General features: G+C 39.7%; 1 long non-coding RNA gene across 1 annotated transcript in view; it reads left to right on the plus strand.

Moving 5' to 3' along the window:
• The first annotated feature begins 7,742 nt into the window (after positions 1 to 7,742).
• LOC109501632 overlaps positions 7,743 to 20,716 on the plus strand; it is a 77,328-nt gene continuing 64,354 nt past the window's right edge. The window contains exon 1 of the long non-coding RNA XR_006600821.1: positions 7,743 to 8,420. This is a non-coding gene — a long non-coding RNA (uncharacterized LOC109501632). The remainder of the gene's footprint in view (positions 8,421 to 20,716) is intronic.

A 20,716-nucleotide genomic window follows, 5' to 3' on the forward strand; every position in this document is an offset into this window, starting at 1 on the left:
CCATTCCCTATAGAGCAAAGCATTGAATGTGTTGATACCATAGAATATGGTAATCGGTGCCAGTCTTAGTGACAAGCAAAGTGGGCTGCCCGCTTGGTGGTATAATTTGACAGGTTTTTTTCCTCCCAGAATATCTCCTGCCACCCCAGGGGTCACTATCAGCAGTTCATAGCTTGAGTCACACATTCCTTTTAGTCTGCATTTTCTAAGATATCCTGGTCCCTGGGGAGGTTAACACCGTGAGTGCCCTTGTCTTGTTGGTGTGAATTGGGTTCTGTAGTGACCAGAAGAACTGGGCTGTGTGAGATTACTAGATAGTATGACATTAAAAAAGGAAGTTCTCAAGGCTAATATCACTTTACAGCATAGCTGATACTATGACTAGTCCTTGAAGCATTAGTAATAATGTTCTTTGGAACACATATTATAAATACCATGAGTTTTAAACCTAATATCATTTTTTTTTTCACTGACCATGCCTTTCTTAATATAGATTGTCAGAGGGCAGGTATAATCCAACATCAGATTATAGTCCTTCCATAACTTTTTTCCATTATAAAAGAAACAAACAAATTTTCAACTTGAATAGCTTACTTTTTATTTTCCTACAATCCTACCACTGCCAAAAAGGAAAAGAAAATAGGTAATTTTGTAGTGTCTCATTTAGTATTTCTGTATAACTGGTGTTAAAATTGTGTTAGTTTTACTGAATAAGTAACACTTATTAGGAGCCTGTAGGGGCTAAAAGAAAAAGAAAACGCATGAAAGTCTGGCCAAGAGAAAACCACTTTCACTTGCTTTCATTTTTTTAAATTCTTTTTATTGTTTTTATTTATTTTTGAGAGAGAGAGAAAGAGAGAGAGACAGAGCACAAGAAGGGGAGGGGCAGAGAGAGAGGGAGACACATAATCTGAAGCAAACTCCAGGCTCCAACTGTCAGCACAGAGCTGGAAGCGGGGCCCAAGATCATGATCCTGAAGCGGGGCCCAAAATCATGAAGATCGTGACCTGAGCTGAAATTGGACGCTTAACCAACTGAGCCACCCAGGCGCCCCATCACTTGCTTTCGTTTTTAATTTTATCGTATTGATAGCTATGTTGTTTCTTTCCTGTTTTCCCCCTATTCTTCCTATAATCCTTAAGTTATATTTAGCACAGAAGGAAGAGATGAACAATTTACACATGTATTTTATTCCAAAGAGTAACACTCATTTAAATTAATTCTATAACAAGCCAGTAACAACTAGGTTGTCTTTTCTCACTGTAACCTTAGAGTAAGTATTTTGCTTATTGTCACAGTTTGGTAGCACTAGTCCCAGGTGACCCTAAGGCCAAAGGATCAGTTGTGAAACTGAGGGTGTGCGGCGCCTAGCTGGCTCAGTAGGAAGAGCATGGAATTCTCAATCTCAGGGTTGTGAGTTCAAGCCCCACATTGGGTGTAGAGGTTACTTAAAGTGAGGATGAAACAGCATAGTGTAGAAAACAACACAAAAGTATTAATGAGGTCATTTTTATACTCGTGTTACTGAAAAACAGTTTATTATACAGTGACCTAATATAACATAGTCTTCCCAAATGTACAATAATTCAGATAGGCAGCCAAATCCTCAAGAGACTACCATAGGTGATAGTGTAAGTACTATCTTATAAGTATCTACTATACTATAAGTAGAATGCTCTCAGGAACCTACCTGCCTGTGATTGCTGTACAATTTAATGTTGGTGATTTAGAAGCCATAGATAGAATGTCCAGGCCAGGACATTTTATTTTTATTTTATTTTATTTTATTTTATTTTATTTTATTTTATTTTATTTTATTTTATTTTATTTTTTTAATTAAAACTACCATGGATGTGGACAAAAATAGTCTTATGAAAGTATTGCCAGCAGTCTAGTGTGTCCTTTAGATGTCTACAGATTAGGTTTGACATTATGGCAGATATGCTGACCTTGTATAAACTACCACATTTCACTGTGCTTCATGTTGCTGAGTTGTATATCAGAGTGCATTTTAGTTTTTTTTTTTTAATTATTGTTGATGATAACAGGTGTTCATACTACAGTGTGTTAGTGATTTTTGTATTATGGGAAAACAGTTTTTAATACTTCAAAATCACTTAAATTGCATTTTTTGTATCTGATAAGTAGAGTAGTGCTTTCAATTTGAAATTTTTTATGGATTGGGAAAGAAAGTCTTTGTATCTTGATTTATGTAAAAACTATTTCATAGAAGTTAGGTAAATACCAATTTCTTACAAATCTAGTTAATTCATTTTGAGTGCACTAACAGTGTTGGCTCTCTTTAAAGGAGCTCCCAGTGAGTCCTCTTGTGAATATAAACACTCTTAGTAATCTTGACTTAGTTACCTTTAGGCATGTGTAAAGGGGCGCCTGGCTGGCTCAGTTTATAGAGCACACGACTCTTGATCTCAGAGTCCTGAGTTTGTGCCCCATGTTGGGCATAGAGTTTACTTAAAAATAAAAAACAACAATAACAAAGCAATCCAGTAAATCATAACTTGAGGCACGTGAACTTTTCAAGACTTCTATTATCATCTGTAAAGCACAGATGATAATCAATGAGTTACTAATTCTTTGGAGAAAAATAATACATGGTTTGAACTTAGATTTGATTTCATAATGATATTGTTAGGTTAACTATTAAAATTGTTTGATAAATTTATTACTCTATAATAAATTTGACTATATATTTTTCTCTCGTTTTCTCCTGCATCACTTTCTTTCCTTCTCTTTCCCTTTCTTTAAAAAATTCTGTTTACCTTATCTTCTTTTTTAATACATTCTACCCAGTTTTTCTATTTTTCATTCCTCTTTTATTTTCTGCCTCTTCTGTTCCAGCTCTTCCTTTAATTTCACCTATACTTTGTTCAAAAGAAGCAGAGCTATTAGTGGTAGCACCACTGCCAACTGCCTTTTTATTAAATGATATTCTGGAAATACCTTCTGCTTTGGCCACTGTTGCATTGTTGCAAAGGTGAAGTCTCCCTGCTATTTCAAAATAGCTGAACAAGTTCTAGTAATGACTGTAGCTTCTACTATCTTTCTGAAACCACAGGGTTCAGCAGCCAGGATGCTCACAAATGGGATTGCTATGAATATGATGAATTCAGCTAAACCTGGAACAATCATGTCTTTTCTGTTACATGGAGAGAAATTATACCACTTTTCTGAAAGAGAGTCTTTAAAATCTGTTTAAATGAGGTTTTAAAAAATTATTTGGTTTCTTTTGGAGAGGGCTTTTTCTTTGTTTTTGGAGGCAAATGCTTTGAACTATTTTAGATTTATGTTATCTAAATATTATGTATTTACTTTCAAAAAAACTTGAGGCCGCATGTTGCTCATATATTTCAGCTGTTTCTAATTTTCTGTGGCAAAACAGTATTCTTCAGAGAAGAGCCACAGCGTTACAGTACTCATCTCCAAGTCTTTATAGAGTATATTTGGTATCCCTGTGCTTAGTGCTTACAGTGACACAGAGGTCAGTCGAAACATTCTTAATTACATTTTAGGATTGATTCTAATCCCTCAGGTAAGAAAAAAAAAATTTGTTCTACCTTTGAATTCTGAGATCATTTCCAGTTGCTGCAAATGTAGTTATATCGAGTTTTATTTTAAACTAACATTCAATAGAGTGCAACCAGGGGAAGATCTGCTAAACCATGGCATTATTAGGAAACTATTGCAATATAGTAACTCATTTCTGTGAAGTCTTGCTAGATGGGAGAAAAATTCCAAGATTGTAATATTGCAATCTTATTCTTTTTATCTAGAAAAATCAAATAAAATATTAGGCTTCAGACCCAACTGTGCAAATTGCATTTGCTTTCCAGCTTTTACTACCTCTGTGTCATAATTTTAACACATAACATACAACTCCTGTCTCTTAAGGCAGTTACCATATGGTGTTTATGTCAGACTGGATATATTTATCTAATTTTGTGAGATTCTTTTTTAGCTCCCAACACAGTTCTTGAAAGTAATACCGCTGTTGTTACACTTTCTCCTTACAATTTTTATGTTGTTGAGATGTATCAGTTATGTATTATAATCATGAAGTCTGTTGGCCTCAAACCCAAGTTTTCTTTGTGGCCTAGGATATATTTTTCACAAAAACTGCATAGTTATAGCTGTGATTACATAGATTTTTAATTTGCTTTACAGTTACCACTCAGCACGATTCTAGGTTTTTTAATTATGTTCCAGCACTACTAGTTTTCTCAGTGTAACTTAAAATCATAACTACTTTCAGAATTTACTTTCAGATCTTGCAAATGTTTCATTTTTTTCGTTAATGTACTTTGTGTTTGCTTTCTCATCCCCACTAGGTTCAACACTTTAGAGACACCCCACGTAATTGACACTGGTTAAAGACTTCATAAGTAATGATTCAATATGTTTAGGATGGCTTACATATATGGTCATTTTGGAAAAACTTTCATAGAATAATGGAGATGTGTTTTGAGAGCTTTGTTGAAACTATTAATGTGTAAAATAAAAATTAAAAGAACATCTAGTCAGAAGAACATTATGAAGTATCTCTCAGCAGTTTAGAAAGAAAATAGATGTAGAACTTTGTGTAAAAATTCTAGGTCAAGTGAAAAACAACCCTTATGTGGTTTAGACTCTTTTAATCTTTTATTTTGTATATTTATTTTTAATTTAGTGAGGCTAATATTGAAATGGCCTATCTATAGCAATGTCAGACTATTCCTCTACTTCTCAAAGAAAAATAGTTTGTTTTAAAGTTTCTTTTTTGAGAACCTGAGTTGTGTGATAAGTGTATGATACTGAAAAATGCCTACATAGTACTTAACAGCAATTAGGTATAGTTATAATACATTTTCTAATTTCTCTTAATCATCATTTCTGGAGTACCTCGTATATGTCAGCCAGGGCTTTACCTATAATTCCTTTTAATCCTCACAGCACTCCTACAAGGAAGGTTTTATATATTATACTCCTTTTACAGAGGAGGAAGTCAGGGTTTAAAGGCTGAAGTGACTTGCCTAAAGACATAGTCTGTGCATTAGCATGTCCTGCTTCAAACGCAGTTTTTTTCCACTACAACATGCTAGTTGCACAGCTTACAAAAAATATTCTCCATTAAAATTCAAGCCTTACTAAAATAAATCTAGAATACTTTTCAGGCAATTACTATTTCCATGGATAGGAATTGGGATGTAACAAAGAACTTGAAATAGTGTGAAAAAAGATTTGCCTAATGGCTATGACCTCCAGAGCTGCGTTGGACTTTTATTATTGTATGGGACAGCTTAAAACATCTTACTGATTTGTAGTTTGTTATAAGAGGTTTCATTATAGTGATGAAGAGCCCAGAGTGTGGGGTCAGACTCTAGTTCAAATCCCTGCTCTGTTGTTTACTAGGTTGTGATGTTGGGCAAGTTAATTAATCTGTTTTGTTTTTCTCATCTGTAAAATGGATTTAACAGTGGTGTTTAACTCGTAGGAGTTGCTTATTAGGATTTAAAAAGGAGTGTTGTAGGGGCGCCAGGGTGGCTCAATGATTGAGTGTCTGACTCTTGGTTTCAGCTCAGGTCATGATTTCACGGTTTGTGGGTTCGAGCCATGGGTCAGGTTCTAGCTGACAGTGTGGAGCCTGCTTGGGATTCTCTCTCCCCCACTCTCTCTATCCCTCCCCCACTATCTTTCTCTCAAAAATAAATAAACTTTGTGTTTTAAAAGAGTACTGTAAAGCACTGTCCCTGGCACCTAGGTCAATGGTATATAAATTAAATATGCTTTTGATACACAACATTCCAAGAAACGGGTAGAAAACCCATGCCTTCTCACAAGACCCCTTTTTTTTTGCCTTTTATTGGACAACCACTGTGTATTAAGAACTACTGTATGCTCATATCTGTGTCCTTGCTATATGCACAGTCATTGGAAGCTCTCAGGTGCTTATAGCTACTTGAGGAAACCACATACATAAAATAATACAAGACCATATATGAAGTACTTGTGTCCATGATATTTTTGTTCCTTTTATTTGTTAGGCATTAGGTTAGTCTCTGCCCTCATGGAATTCAGTTCTGCAGGAAATACAGGTCTTTAACAAGTGTGCAAAGTACTGTGAAAGACAAGTACAGATTAATACGCAGTCATAAAGTAGGGAACCTTAGCCTAGTCTTGTGTGGCTTAGGGTATTATCGCTGTTAGTATTCAGAAGGAAAATCAATTAAAAAGAAAGAAAAGGCTTGATGGTAGAAATAGAATTTTCAATGGGCCTTGAGGGTAGGTAGATTTTTTTTTTTTTTTTTTTTTTTTTTTGCATGGGTCCAAAGAATATTTGAGGGTATTTCAGGTAAAAACAAATAATGTGAGCAAGGCATATCTGTGAAATATGAGAAAACTGATAGTACATTTCGGTGTGTTGTGTGAACCAGGATTGACTGTGAGGGATTGAGGCCCATTGATGGACATTCTTTGAAAGCCAAACAGACTAGATTTCAGATGGCAGAAGCTTGGAGTGATTATTTTTAAAAGTAAATTATAAAACTAAGGAAGATAAACTTGCAGTTATAAGCAGGATTGAGTTGAGGGAATACAGAGCAGGGAAAGCTAAGGTAGAAGCTGTTGCACTTTTCCTGCTGTGCGGTCATGATGAAGGATTGATAAGCTGAGGGCAGTCACTGGGAAAGGATGGTAAAATTCTGAGTATTATGGCTGGAGCAAAGAAAGCTGATAACAATACATTGTGTCTGGATGATGAGTACATTGGTGTCAGCACTGCCAAAAATGGGTTAATTGTGGAAAGGAATCAGGTGCAATTGAAGTAGTGTAATGACTAAATTTAGTCGGAAACTTGATTGCTCTAATGTATTTGTATACTGTAAGCCAAACGATTGACCATTTGAATTTGAAATCCTGTACTATTAGGACATATACCATTTGCTATGATGCAGAATAATGTGGTTGACTGTGCACTGAGTGAAAAGTGGATTGGGCCATGGCAGCCCAATCATTGCTTATCAGGACAGGGTGGTACCAATCATAATGAAACTATTAGTCAAGTTTCTGCAGACTTTCTGGTAACCATCACTGTGATGCATAGTCGAATTTCTGCTCTTGTCAGGTAAAGCATTTAACTGCAAGTGGTTCTACATCTATACAAAACCAAATACATAAAAATACATAAACACATACACAAAATACGTAAGTACATAAATGTTATTAATTGGAACTACTTCACAGTGACAACAGGCAAACTACCTTTAGCGGTTGCTTTAAAAACACCTATAACGGGGCGCCTGGTTGGTTTAGTCGGTTAAGCGTCCAACTTCAGCTCAGGTCATGAGCTCCCAGTCAGTGAGTTCGAGCCCCATGTCAGGTTCTGAGCTGTCAGCGCAGAGCCTGGAGCCTGCTTTGGATTCTGTGTCTCCCACTCTGCACCCCCCTCCCCAACATTCTGTCTCCCCATTAAAAATACGTTTTTAAATTGCTTATACTAAGTCTAACATTGAGATCTGTTAGTGGACACAGTCCACTAAGTGTATTTTATTTACTGAATTTGCATATTACAAATGTTATTTTGAATCATGTCAGGCAGGACTTGTTATAATTTGAAGACTTGTTCTTCATGAACTTGTGTTCCATCACCGATTAAGTGTAGAGAGCAGAAACGAAAAGGCCATGCTATGTAATCTTTACTTTGCAATGAGTCCTCTTGACCGAGAGGATCTTTTATTCAAAATAATAATGTAGTTTTAAGGCGGGGGGGGAGGGGCGGGGGGAGCTTACTCTTTCAAAAAGTAATTATACATGAATGTCCCTTGCGCATTGTTACCATATTTTAGTTTGTGCCGCAGTGCCAAGTTTGAACAGTTTAATTCCTCCATTCCTTACTTTTGTTATGTGTAGTCAGTATTTGCAGAAGCGTGATTATTAACAGGGTACCCAGATTTAACAGATAAAAATATAGGATGCCCAATTAATCTGAATTTCAAACAATTGTTTTTAAGTACAAACATTAAAAAACTATTCGTTTACCCGAAATTCGAATTTAACTGGACGTTCTGTATTGCATTGGACAAATTCTGCTTCATTGTTCTTTCAAATGATTTAACTTCCTACAAAAATCTCTGTATGTGAGGCAAAAAGTAACTTGCCTGGGCCAACAGCACATGAGGCTCACGGCAGGCGGCCTTCTCCCAAACTTGGCCTTTAAAAAAACAACAAAAAAAAACCCACCCAGAAGTCCCAGGAGCGTGCGCATTAAAGCGAGCCGTGAGCCGCTTTCCCGCCGGTTTTCTGCGAAATGCAGCACAGTGGCCACCCGCGGGGTGGAGCGCAAATGGCCGTGTCCTTGCGGGATAGGAAAGGAGGTGCCGGAAACTTTGAACCCCTGCCAGAGTACAACGTGTCCACTTAGACGGCGGTAAGTGCCGCCATTTTCTTTGCGGGCAAAGACCGGGAGAAGTTACGGGCGCCACCTTGCCCCGTTAAGCGGATTGGGGCGGGGGGGGGGGGCGAGGCTCGCGGCCTCAGCACTATGGTGACGTGGGATTCGGGTCCCCCCTTTTGGGGCTAATTTCTAGTGACACGTCGAAACCTGTCAAGGCGGGGAAAGGGGACGCCGCCTCTGTCCCGGATGTAAGATGGCGGCGCGGGGGTCGGCCTGGCGGGGCAGTCACGTGGTGGGGAGTAGCGCGCGAGCCTCCTTAAGTGATCTCTATGGTTCGTCCGGACGCACAGGAGCAGCGGAGCGCGAGACGGGCCGTGTGTCCGCGCGCGCAGAGCCTCCGCCGCTGCCACCCAACACGTCGCCCGGCTCGGTTTCAGTTTTACGGGGCTTTTGTTTTATTTTCGCCTCTGCAGAGGTGTACGGGATATCCCCGAAGGGTGCTGGGGAACGGGTGGCCTCGGGACTTCCGGGCTATGACTTGGTTGCTGTCGCGGCGCCGGAGCCGGCGTCCTCCGCGGGAAGCGCCCCGGGCGCTCGCCCGAGCGGAGAGCCGGCCGGGCGCCGAGTGTGGGGAGCGTGGCGGCGGCGGGGGCCCAGGCGCTTGGCCCGGCCTCCGCCCAGCCCCCACCGCGGGCTCGGAGCGGGGAGGGCCGCGGGCGGTGCAGCGGGGACGTGGCGGGAGCTTGGCGGGGACTGTCCGGAGCTCCTGGCGGGCGTCGGGCAGAAAGCGGGAGCGCGGTTTGCTGCCTGAGGGACCGTCCGGATCGCGCTGGCCTCTGGCTGCTCTTTTGCCGCCCATTTCCTGCTTTCGAGCGGCCCAGGGGACGCGCTCTCCTCGGGCGGCGGAGGAAGCGGCTGCCTCCGTCAGGACCCCTCCGCACCTTTTCTCTTAGCAGAACGGTCGGCCACGCAGAGGACGCGCCGCCCCGGCGCCACCTCTGCCTCTGGTCGCCGGCGCTCTCGGGGCGCGCCCGCGGCGGCCGAGCGGCGCGGCGCTGGGCGGGGTCTCCGGGCGCGGCGGGGAAGGGCCGGGGCGCCGGCCCGACGTCGCGGCGAAAGACTGAGGAGCGCCGCGGCCACTTCGCTCGCCCTCGGCGTGGTCCGCTGCGTCCCCGACACCATGGCCCTGGCTGAGGTAGTAGTTTGTGCTGTTGGTCGGGTTGTGACATTGCCCGCTGTGGAGATAACTGCGCAAGCTACTGCCTTGCTAGTGCTGGTGATGCTCAGCGCCGCGGAGGACAATGGCTGGGAATCCCCTTTGTTTTCCGGGGCGCGGGGATGGCCCGCGGAGCCCCGGCGCGGAAACCGTTAGTTCTGCGTGTTCCCCGAGGGAGGAAGGAATTGCGGGGAGAGGGGCGGGCGTGCGGGCGCGTTTTTGTAGAGGTGGGAAAGAGCTCAGCCTTGGACTCGTTCTTTACTCCGGAAGGAAGGAAGGAAATCGTGCAAGACGTTAACAGATAACTTTTCCACCCTAAATCTCTTTAATGCTTCTTTTAGCAGTCGGTGCAGGAGCGTTTACCTATTTGACTTCATTCTGTAGGTGGGAGTGGAGTGGGCTGCCCTGTCGGGTAGAAGTGGTATTGGGGGCAGAATAGTAGACCCGTTAATCATAAAGTTTATGTCTTAACCTTTAGAATGTGGTTTTTTGATATATTCCCTCAGTAAATTTAAGAGTGTTTAAAATGTAAACCTAAAGCTATTAAAAGTTTCTCTTTAAACTTTGTTTGCAACTCTTTGAACGAGAAGATTGAATTTATAGTTCAGTGTACTATGGAGATTTTTTTTTAAATGTGTGAGACAAATAAATTTTTTCTACAGTGTGCTGTGGCTTTTTTTCCCCCCCATTTTCTTTTTAGTTTAACTGCGGGGGGGGGGGGTACAATTCTGGTGTTTTGTGTGGTTTCTTGGGTAAGTTTTTAGTGAGTGGTTTGTTTTTTTCTTTTTGGTTTTTTGATCCTCATACTTTTTAGTTTATGTCGTTGCATTTTTACTATGGGAGGAAAGGATCTCGGTAGGAATTAAAAGGATGGTTTCTGGATACCTTGGGCTTAAAATTGAATAATGCCCATTTCTTGTGAAGTACAACTACTACAAATAGGAAGCACAGGATATGTAGAAAGAAAATGTAGTTCGGATAACTTGGGAATTTCCTTGATAGTTTAAATGCCCTGAAGTTAGATAATTGTATTTAAAGTTTTTTTAATTTACTGAGATAAATCAGTGGTAAATTTTAGCACTTAATACTGGTTTTGACTTTTCAGAATCAGCTTTGAATATAACGTAATCACAAAATGCAGTTTTCTCTGGTTTAATATTTGATGCTTCATTCGGGAAAAAAGACAGTCCTTCACAAGAAAAAAAGGTTACATATGGAGAAAAAAATCTAAACCAACTAAATACTTCTTGTTCACTTCAATAGGATTGTGATGCTTTTGTAATTCAAAAGTGATCTAATAAGTGTGCCTTGATTTGGTTTGGTTTAGTTTTGAGAGAGAACCTTAATCTGATCTCATCTGGATGGAGCTGCCTCATTGTGGGAAGGACAGTAAAGAACCTTATGTTGAATCTTAACATGCAGAAAATACTTGAATGTTGGTTCTTTGAGCTTGTTTTTCTTGATATGAAAGACCAGTTTAAATTCAGGACTTTATTAAGTGCCAGGGTGGTAGGTCAAATCTTGATTTATGGAGAAACTAATAATAAAATTCTAATTGCACTGTGATACTTTTCATTTTCCAAGACCCTTCATTCAGCCAGCCAAGCTCATCCTCATCCAGCAGTGGTCATCCTCTTGCCCACTACACCGGGTAACCTTTTACAGAGGACCAACAGTTGTTAATCTGTACACCAAAGTATTACAGATTCTGCTGGCAATTTGTTGAACTTTAAAGTGGGTCAGCAGATAGCAAACTACTATACAGATACAGTGTTCATAGTTTATCCTCTGTTTAAAAAAAAAATTTTTTTTGACGTTTATTTATTTTTGAGACAGAGAGAGACAGAGCATGAACAGGGGAGGGTCAGAGAGAGGGAGACACAGAATCTGAAACAGGCTCCATCCAGGCTCTGAGCTGTCAGCACAGATCCTGACGCGGGGCTCGAACTCACGGACTGTGAGATCATGATCTGAGCCAAAGTCAGACGCTCAACCGACTGAGCCACCCAGGCGCCCCTATCCTCTGCTTTAAAAGTAAATTCATCCAAAACTATGTATTGCCCACATAATAGGAACATTTTTGAGGTACTTCCTGCCATGTTATTCTTGTTTGCTAAATTATAAGAGAATATACTGCTCCCAGCTGACTTACTTTTGGTACCATGGTTCTATTTATGCTATAATCTCCAATTGAAAAAGCAATATCAGCCTTTCACTTGCATATTCCTCTGTACACCAGAGAAAATTACCTATTGAACATTTTTTGACCGTTGACAGTGTCCTACAAGATGAATTTGCCTTATCAAAAGTACAACTTACAATTTTGGGTTTGTTTTTTTTTTTTTTTTTTTTTAATGTTTACTTATTTTTAAGAGACAGAGGGAGACACAGAATCCGAAGCAGGCTCCAGGCTCTGATCTGTCAGCACAGAGCCTGACGCGGGGCTTGAACTCACAAACCGTGAGATCATGACCTGAGCCGAAGTTGGGCACTTAACCGAGGGAGCTGTCCAGGCGTCCCCAACTTTGGTATTTTTGACATTTACTTGGCGCAATTAACTTTTTTGTTAAAGACCTATTTTCAAGCATTTAAGTAATTTGCATTAGCAAAAACCACTGATGGGAGAGAATAAGGCAGTATTTTGGGTGCCTTTCTCAAGTTTTCTAGCAAAGGAAAGCTGGGTTATGGTAATGCCATTTTAATGTCATCCTCAATTATTGGAAACATAGATGTTACTGTATATGGGACATCTGGGGAAGATTCTTTGGAAACAGTTTTGCTTTAAATGCCCCAACGTTAAAAGTTTCTGATTTAGTCTTATATATAAAAACTGTGTTAATAAGCTGTTTAAAAATATAATTGCCTTGGGGCTCAGTTGGTTAGGTGTCAGACTTGATTTTGGCTCAGGTCATGATCTCGCAGTTTCATGAATTTGCGTCCCTCGTGGGGCTCTGCACTGACAGCACAAAGCCTGCTTGGTACTCTTCCTCTCTTTGTGCCCATCCCCCGCTTGCACAGTCTCTCTCAAAATAAATAAACTTTAAAAAAATTTTAAAAATATAATTGCCTTCTGTCAGGTAGGCAAGACTGCTCAGCATGGGTGCGCTCAAGATATAGTGTGTCTTGTGCAGTAACCCCAAAAGAGTTGTTGGCAAAGGAACCTGACAGCAGAGATTAGCTCTTCACTGTATAGGAACAAGGTGCCAAGAAAGCGGTGAGATTTCATTGTAACTAACATTCTCTCTCCACATTGTCTGTTACACTCCACTGTCTTAGTGGTAAAGAAACCTGACCAGAGAGTTGCTTTACTTACCTCACTGAATACTTCTCTGTAATTTCTGCAACAAAAGCAAGATCATCGTCAAAAGTTAGGCCAGATTAGTTGCATCCAAGAGGAGAATTATGACTATTTTTGTAAAATCTAAAAAGCCATTGGAATCATTAAGACGCAGATAATCAAGGCAAAAATATTAAAATCACCTGAATGGTTGTCTAATGCAATTCATTAAGTGTTTTTGTTAGGTCATTATGGTTGGGCACCATGGGGAAAGCAGAAAAATTATATGGCTAGGTCACTGCCCCAAAGGATCATGCAGTTAGAAAAGATAGAACATGAAGTGCTTAATGAAAATGTGGGCAGGTGGGAAAAACATTCGTGACCTAGTTCACTTTTGAGACCTGCGGAAAAGTGGGTGAAAGCTGAGGGGAGAGACCTGTTGAGCACTTAGAATAAATAGATGTTGTCACTTAGGTCTCTTGATTAAGTGTATTGCCATCAGTAGATGGGTGGAATTGGGATGTTGGAGGTGAGTGAGAGAGTTGTAGTTGGTATTGAGTGGTAGTCTAGGTGGCTGACCCTTGAGTTGTCTGCTAATATGCTGGGGCTGTTAGTTGAATTACTCTAAGAGAAATACTAGTTTGACAGTGAATAACAGTGTGCTTTCTCATGTCAAGTGGAGAGTTCTGTATTTTTGTTTAAGTTTTCATTTTACAGTTACCTTTTTAAAAAGCGCTGTTTGGTTGGGATGTCATGGAATTGTGCCTCCCAGACTTCTAGCTGCTAAATTTGAATGGGATCCTTTTAAGCTGCGGTGTTGACACCCAGCAGTACGAAGTTGCCCTTTTAATTATATCAGATATGAACAAACCTAAGACAGAAGTTTTGTGTTAGTTTTAAAGGATAAAATCTTAGTTCTTTCTTCTTAATCAACTTCAGACACCACTTTCTGAAAACACACCATTTGCCTCCAGTTGGTTTCAAATTCTTTTGCTTCTGTCATAATTGAGTGTTTTATCACAAAGATCCAGTTTTGTCAGAAGGCCAAATGGTGTCAAATGTCAGAATAGTCAAGTAAATTAGAGACTAAAAAGTGTCCATAGACATTGGCAATTTAGATCATTCATGTAGTTGTAATGCTCTGTTTTATAAGTGAGCGATCCCTAACTGCTCTCTGGTTGAATAACAAGCTACAATTAATATGTGTTTCATACCCTTTGAACATAACAGAAAAGTATTGATTCGGAGGTTGCTGTTTCAATATTCTGCACATGGGCGTGCCTGGATGGCTTAATCGGTTAGGCGTCTGACTTCGGCTTAGGTCATGATCTCACGGTTTGTGGGTTTGAGCCCTGCATCGGGCTCTGCGGACAGCCCAGAGCCTGGAGCCTGCTTCAGATTCTGTGTCTCCCTCCCTCTCTCTCTCTGCCCTCCCCCACTGGTGCTCTGACTCTGTCTCAAAAATAAACATTAGAAGCACCTGGGCTCAGTTGGTTAATTGTCCCACTTCAGCTCAGGTCATGATCTCACAGCTCATGAGTTTGAGCCCTGCGTCGCACTCTGTGCTGTCAGAGCCTGGAGCTGGCTTCGGATTCAGTGTCTCCCTCTCTCTCTGCCCCTCCCCTGCTTGCACTGTGTCTCTCTCTCTCTCAAAAATAAACATTTAAAAATAAATTAAAAAATATTTCTTAAACATATTCTGCACATGATATATTCAAAAGCACTTAAAAATTTTTTTTAACATGTATTCATTTTTGAAAGGCAGAGCACGAATGGGGGAGCGGCAGAGAGAAAGGGAGACACAGAATCCAAAGCAGGCTCTAGGCTCTGAGCTGTCAGCCCAGAGCCCGATGTGGGGCTCGAACTCACGGACTGCGAGATCATGACCTGAGCCGAAGTCAGCCACTTAACCGACTGAGCCACCCAGGTGCCCCTAAAAGCACTTTTAACCAAAAAGCATTATATAGATACAAGCAATGGGCTAACTGTAGTAGTGGTAACACTGACTTAATGTTACCCGAATAGATGGCAGAAAGAGCTGACTAAACTCTAAAAAACAGGGGCATCTGGGTGGTTCAGTGGGTTGAGCATCTATCTGACTCTTGACTTTGGCCCAGGTCATAATCCCAGGGCTGTGGGATGGAGCCACAAGTTGGGCTCTGCGCTGAGCATGAAGCCTGCTTAAGACTCTTTACGTCTGCTGCTCTCAGACCCCACTGGCAAATGTTCTCTCTCAAATAAATTAAAAAATAATTACCCCCCCCAAAAAAAATCTGAAAAAGAAGTAAGCTAATAGAAATATATTTTCCCACTTAAAAAATGTTTATATACTCTTTAATAAGACTTTAGGTGAATTGTGAGAATACGAATCTTATCTCCCTTTTAGTTCTTTAGTGAATGCAACTCATACAAAATAACTATTCTAGGTAAATCCATTCATTCATTTTATTTAACAAGTATGTTGAGTGCTTACTATGTAGCGGTCACTAGGGCTGCACAGAAGACTAAAGTGAACAAATCTTTGCCTTTAATGGGATGTGTATTCTAATAGGAATAGATCTGAATAATAATAACAAACACATAGGGAACCCTATCTATGGGCCACTTGGGTTGTTTGCAAACTTGAGTCCCCCTCAGGTACCTACTCTAGAGCCCTTGCTCCAGAAACACTAGTGATATTGTGGTTGTGTTTAAAAAAAAAAAAAATTCCTGGGGTGCCTGGGTGGCTCAGTTGGTTAAGCATTTGACTCTTGATATCAGCTCGAGTCATGATCTCACAGTTTCCTGGGATTGAGTTCCAGGGTTGAGCTCCGCATCAGGCTTCACTGCTGAGAGCTTGAGATTCCCTCTGTCCCTCCCCTACTCATGCGCGCTCTCCCTCTTTCTCTTTCTCTCTCTGTCTCTCAAAACAAAAAAAGTTCAGTCCCACCAGAGGAATGCAGACTGTGATATCTGGCTTTGCCATCTTTTTTTTTTATATGTCTCCACAAGACAGTCAGGTATCACATATTAGGGTGTACATTCTAAATGTTGTAAAGAAGCAGGAATGCACTGTGAGTAGGATGTGGGTCTGGCCTCAGAGAATGCACATCTCTGGAATAGATGCGTTGTGACCGTACAAGTAATGGACAGCGGATTATGAGCCTTCCAGGGACTGAGTACAGGAGAGAAAGGATCGAGTATTTATTCTGCCTTAAACAAACTACACCGCAGGGTAACTAAATAGTTGTGAGGGACATTTTCTCATTATAGCATAATTCCAGCTTAAAGATAAAGATGATATGATAGTAGTAGGACGTTAACATTTACAAGAGCTAATGAACCCAGCTAGGATTCTTCAATGGCTGTTAAAACTATTAAGTGAGATGCTGATGGGGAGCTATTTAGTGCATGGATCAGGCTGACAGCACCTGAACCTGCCGACCAGTCTTAACATTGCAAAAACAGACATCTAGACATTCTGTGTCCCCTGAAGTGTTGCAGTAGAGGTACAGAACCACATCCGTGAATTTCAGGTAATTGAATTTGACTCTGCTCAGGCTGGTAGATCTGACTACCGGTTTACTGGAAATTTAAGATAGACGAACATGTTAAATCACCACAGGGTGCAATTAGCAAAATACACACTGGTAAATTCTACGTGACAAATGACCTGATCTTTGAGGAAAAAAATTGCAAGAAAAAAGGGAGAAGAAACCTATAGGTTAAATATGACTGTTTTGTTGTTGAAATTACAACTTTTGTAGCAACTCACTATGGCTAATATACATACAACGTAGGAAATAACATGATTATTAATGTGTCACATCAAAACCAAGAAGAGCTTAAACAGTCAAGATGTGGAGGATAAACAAGCTTCTATGTACTTTTTGTTTTTCTCTGGTGCATCTCTTCTGGCCCCTCTGTATCCACACAGACGTTTTTCTTTTTAGTTTTAAAAACCTTTTTGAATTTGGGGCACCTGGGTGGCTCAGTCAGTTAAGCTGCTGACTCTTTTATCTCCGTTCAGGTCATGATCTCATGTTTGTGAGTTAGAGCACAGAGCCTGCTTGGATTTCTCTCTCTCCCTTTCTCTGCCCGTCTCCAGATATGCTCCCTCTCTCTCTCTCTCTCTCTCAAAATAAATAAACTTAAAAAAAAATCTTTGTGAATTAAGGGGCATATCTTCAAACATTCCATGAAAAGAGATGACTGGTGTCAACATCTGATTCCTTCATACCCGTAACTGACATCTCCTTGGAGAGCACATAAGATGTTCTGGGCTGAAGTCATCGTCTGGTGGACCGACCAGAGACGTCCAGCCTCACTCCTATATAATTTTTCTTAATTATGACTCCCATTTTTCTCACGTAGTAGGACTTTCATTTTTCTCTGTCCTTCATTTTACTAGCTCATATATTACCTTAGACATTCAGTGCAGTTTGTGTGCTTTTTTAAAAAATTGAGGTATAATTGACATATAACATTAGCTTCAGTTGTATAGCATTACAATTCCATGTCTATATATGACGAACACCAGGGTAAGCCTAGTTAACATCCCTCACCATACATAGTTACATACAAAATTTTTTTTCAGACTTAACCAACTGAGCCAGGTAGTTGCTCTGACAAGAACTTTTAAGATTTCTCTTTCAGCAACTTCAAGAATACAGTACAGTATAATTAACTGTAGTCACTATGCTGTACATTAGATTCCCAGGACTTATTTACTTTATAACTGGGTGTTTGTACAGTTTGTCCCCTTCACCCATTTTTGTCCATGCCCTGCTTCTGTCACCCACTAATCTGTTCTCTGGATCTATGAGCTGTTTTGTGTGTGTGTGCGTGTGTATTTTAAGATTCCATATATAAGTGAGATCATACTGTATAGGTCTTTCTCTGACTTATTTCACTCCGTATAATGCCTTTAAGGTTGATCTTGTTGCAAATGGCAAGATTTCCTTCCTTTTTATGATGGAATAACAGTCCATCACACACACACACACACACACACACACACACACACACACACACACACCCCATGGTTTCTTTAACTGTTCATGCAGCATCCAACACTTAGGTTATTCCATATCTTGGCTATTGTAAGTAATGCTGCAGTGAACGTGGGGGTGCAGATATTTCTTGAGCTCATGTTTTCATTTTTGTTAAAATGGACTTAACGAGATTTAGGAGTCATTTGCAATGTGCAGAACTCATTTGGATTCTAATTTGATCAAAGCCAACTATAAAAAATATAAGACTAGTACAGTAATTAAAATACTGACCGAATATCTGGCGTTAAAGAATTGTTAATGTTTGATGACATTATTCCAGTTCTGTTTTTGAAAAATACTTCTCTTTTAGGATATGCATATGAAGAATTTACCAGTAAAGGGGTATGATGTACAGAATTTGCTTTATACTTGAGAGTAACCCATGGTCTTGGATGGGAGCAGGGGGCATGGACATGGATGGGAGGATACGTGAAAGATTGCCCTTGTGTTGGCATTTGTTGAGTCTGGATGACATGGAGTCTTATTTACTTACTTAATTTTAAACTGAAGTGTAGTTGACATTAGTTTCAGGTGTACAACACAATGATTTGGCAATTGTATACATTATGAAATACCATAGTAAGTGTAGTCACCGTCTGTCACCACACAAAGTTATTATGGTATTATTGGACTATATTCCCCATGCTGTACTTTTCATCCCTGTGATTTATTTATTTTACAACTGGAAGTTTGTATTTCCTAACCCCCTTCACCTATTTCACCCTTTTCCCGAGTCCCCTCCCCTCTTGTAATCACTTGTTCCCAGTATTTATGAGTCTGTTTCTTTTTGTTTGTTCAGTTGTCTAGATCCCACATATAAGTGAAACCATATATTTGTCTTTCTCTGTGTAATTTATTTCACGTAGCATTATACCCTCTGGGTCCATCCATGTTGTCATGAATGGCAAGATTTATGGCTGAGAGTACTCCATTGTGTCTATATACACCATATCTTTGTTCTCCATTCACTTATTGATGGGCAGTGATGCTGCTTCCGTATCTTGGTTATTGTGAATAATGCTCCAGTGGACATAATGGTGCATATATCTTTTGAATCAGTGTTTTTATTTTCCTTGGGTAAATAACCATAAATGGAACTAGTGATCATTTGGTGTTTCTGTTTTTAATTTTTTGAGGAGCCTCCATACCCTTCCATGGTGGCTATACCAGTTTGTATTCCCACCAACAATGCTTGAAGGCTCCTTTTTCTCTACATCCTCACCAACACTTCTTGCTTGTTTGATACTAGCTCTTCTAACAGGTTTGAGCTGTTACCTCATTGTGGTTTTGATTTGCATTTCCCTGATGATTACTGATGTGGAGCATCTTTTCATGTGTCTGTTTGCAATCTTTATGTCATCTTTGGAAAAATGTCTCTTCAGATCCTCTGCCTATTTTTAATTGGATTTTTTGGGTTTTTTTGTGTGTTGAGTTGTATGATTTATATATTTTGGATATTCACCCCTTATCAGATATATCATTTGCAAATATCTTCTCCCATTTAGTAGTTTGCCTTTTTTGTTTGTTTGTTTGTTTTTGTTAATGGTTTCCTTTACTGTGCAAAAGCTTTTTAGTTTGATGTAGTCCCAAGAGTTTATTTTTGCTCTGGTTTCCCTTGCCTGAGAAGACATCCATAACAATACTGCTAAGGCTGATGTCCAAAAGCTTACCGCAGCATGGAAGTTCTTTATGCTATTCAGTTTTGTGTGTGTTTGGAATGTTCCATACTAAAAACTAAAAACAACAAGAAAATAAAACAAGGGAAAGAAAGAATTCTGTAGCTGAGAGAGCACCAAAGGGAAGAAAAGAACCCTACCAAACCACACAAAGATTAATAGGATTGAATTAAGTGTGCTGAGGGTGTCCTCCCCGACTACTTTGAAATATCACCTTGAACACTATCACAGGATTAGTCCATTCTCCTTATAATGCAGATTAAAATTGTTGACTTGTACAATGGAAGTTCACACATGTCTACAACAAGAATACTATTGTTTATCTATTATAATTAAAACTAAGAATAGAATTAATAAGGGATGTGTTTAAAACCTGCAATATTAAGTATTTTGTATGTGCAAAATAGTTGCTCTAATGTTACCCTATTAATCTTAAAAACTTTCCATTTTAAATATTGGTATTTTGCTGGTTCCATAGTCTTTTTGTAGAAGTATGCTTTGTTTTTAGGATCCTTTTTTTTTTTTTAATCTAAAACAGGTATTCTAAGCTAAAACAATTTACTGAAAATACTTATTTTTTGGCTTGAACTATTTTCGTGAAGGTTAGTTTTCATCTTAAATGATCAGCTGTCATAATTGTTTTAGCAATTTATTAGATTTTTGTGTTTCTACTTTAAAAATTCCTTATTTTTTTCTTAGTTTTTACTATCTGTATGTTTTATCAATATATAGTATACAGCATTCCCACTAATACATGTTAACTCTTAGTAATTATAGTTGACCTTTGAACACCACAGGTGTTAGGGGTGCCGACCCCCCCATGCAGTTGAAAGCCTTGTATAACTTTTGACTTGCCAAAACTGCACTACTAATAGCCTACATGGAAGAGCATGCATGGAAGCTGGTAACATAGACTGTCAGTTAACGCCTATTTGTATGTTATATGTAGTATATATTGCATTCGTACGATAAAGTAAGTTAGGGATAAGAAAATGTTAAGAAAACCGTAAAGAAGAGAAAATGTATTTACAGTATTATACTGTATTTATATAAAGAAAAATCCATGTATTAGTGGACCCCTGAAGTTCACACCTGTGTTCAGGGGTCAACTGTAGTTCAATGCGCTT

Source organism: Felis catus, chromosome B4 (assembly GCF_018350175.1).
Source record: "Felis catus isolate Fca126 chromosome B4, F.catus_Fca126_mat1.0, whole genome shotgun sequence".
NCBI lineage: Eukaryota > Metazoa > Chordata > Mammalia > Carnivora > Felidae > Felis > Felis catus.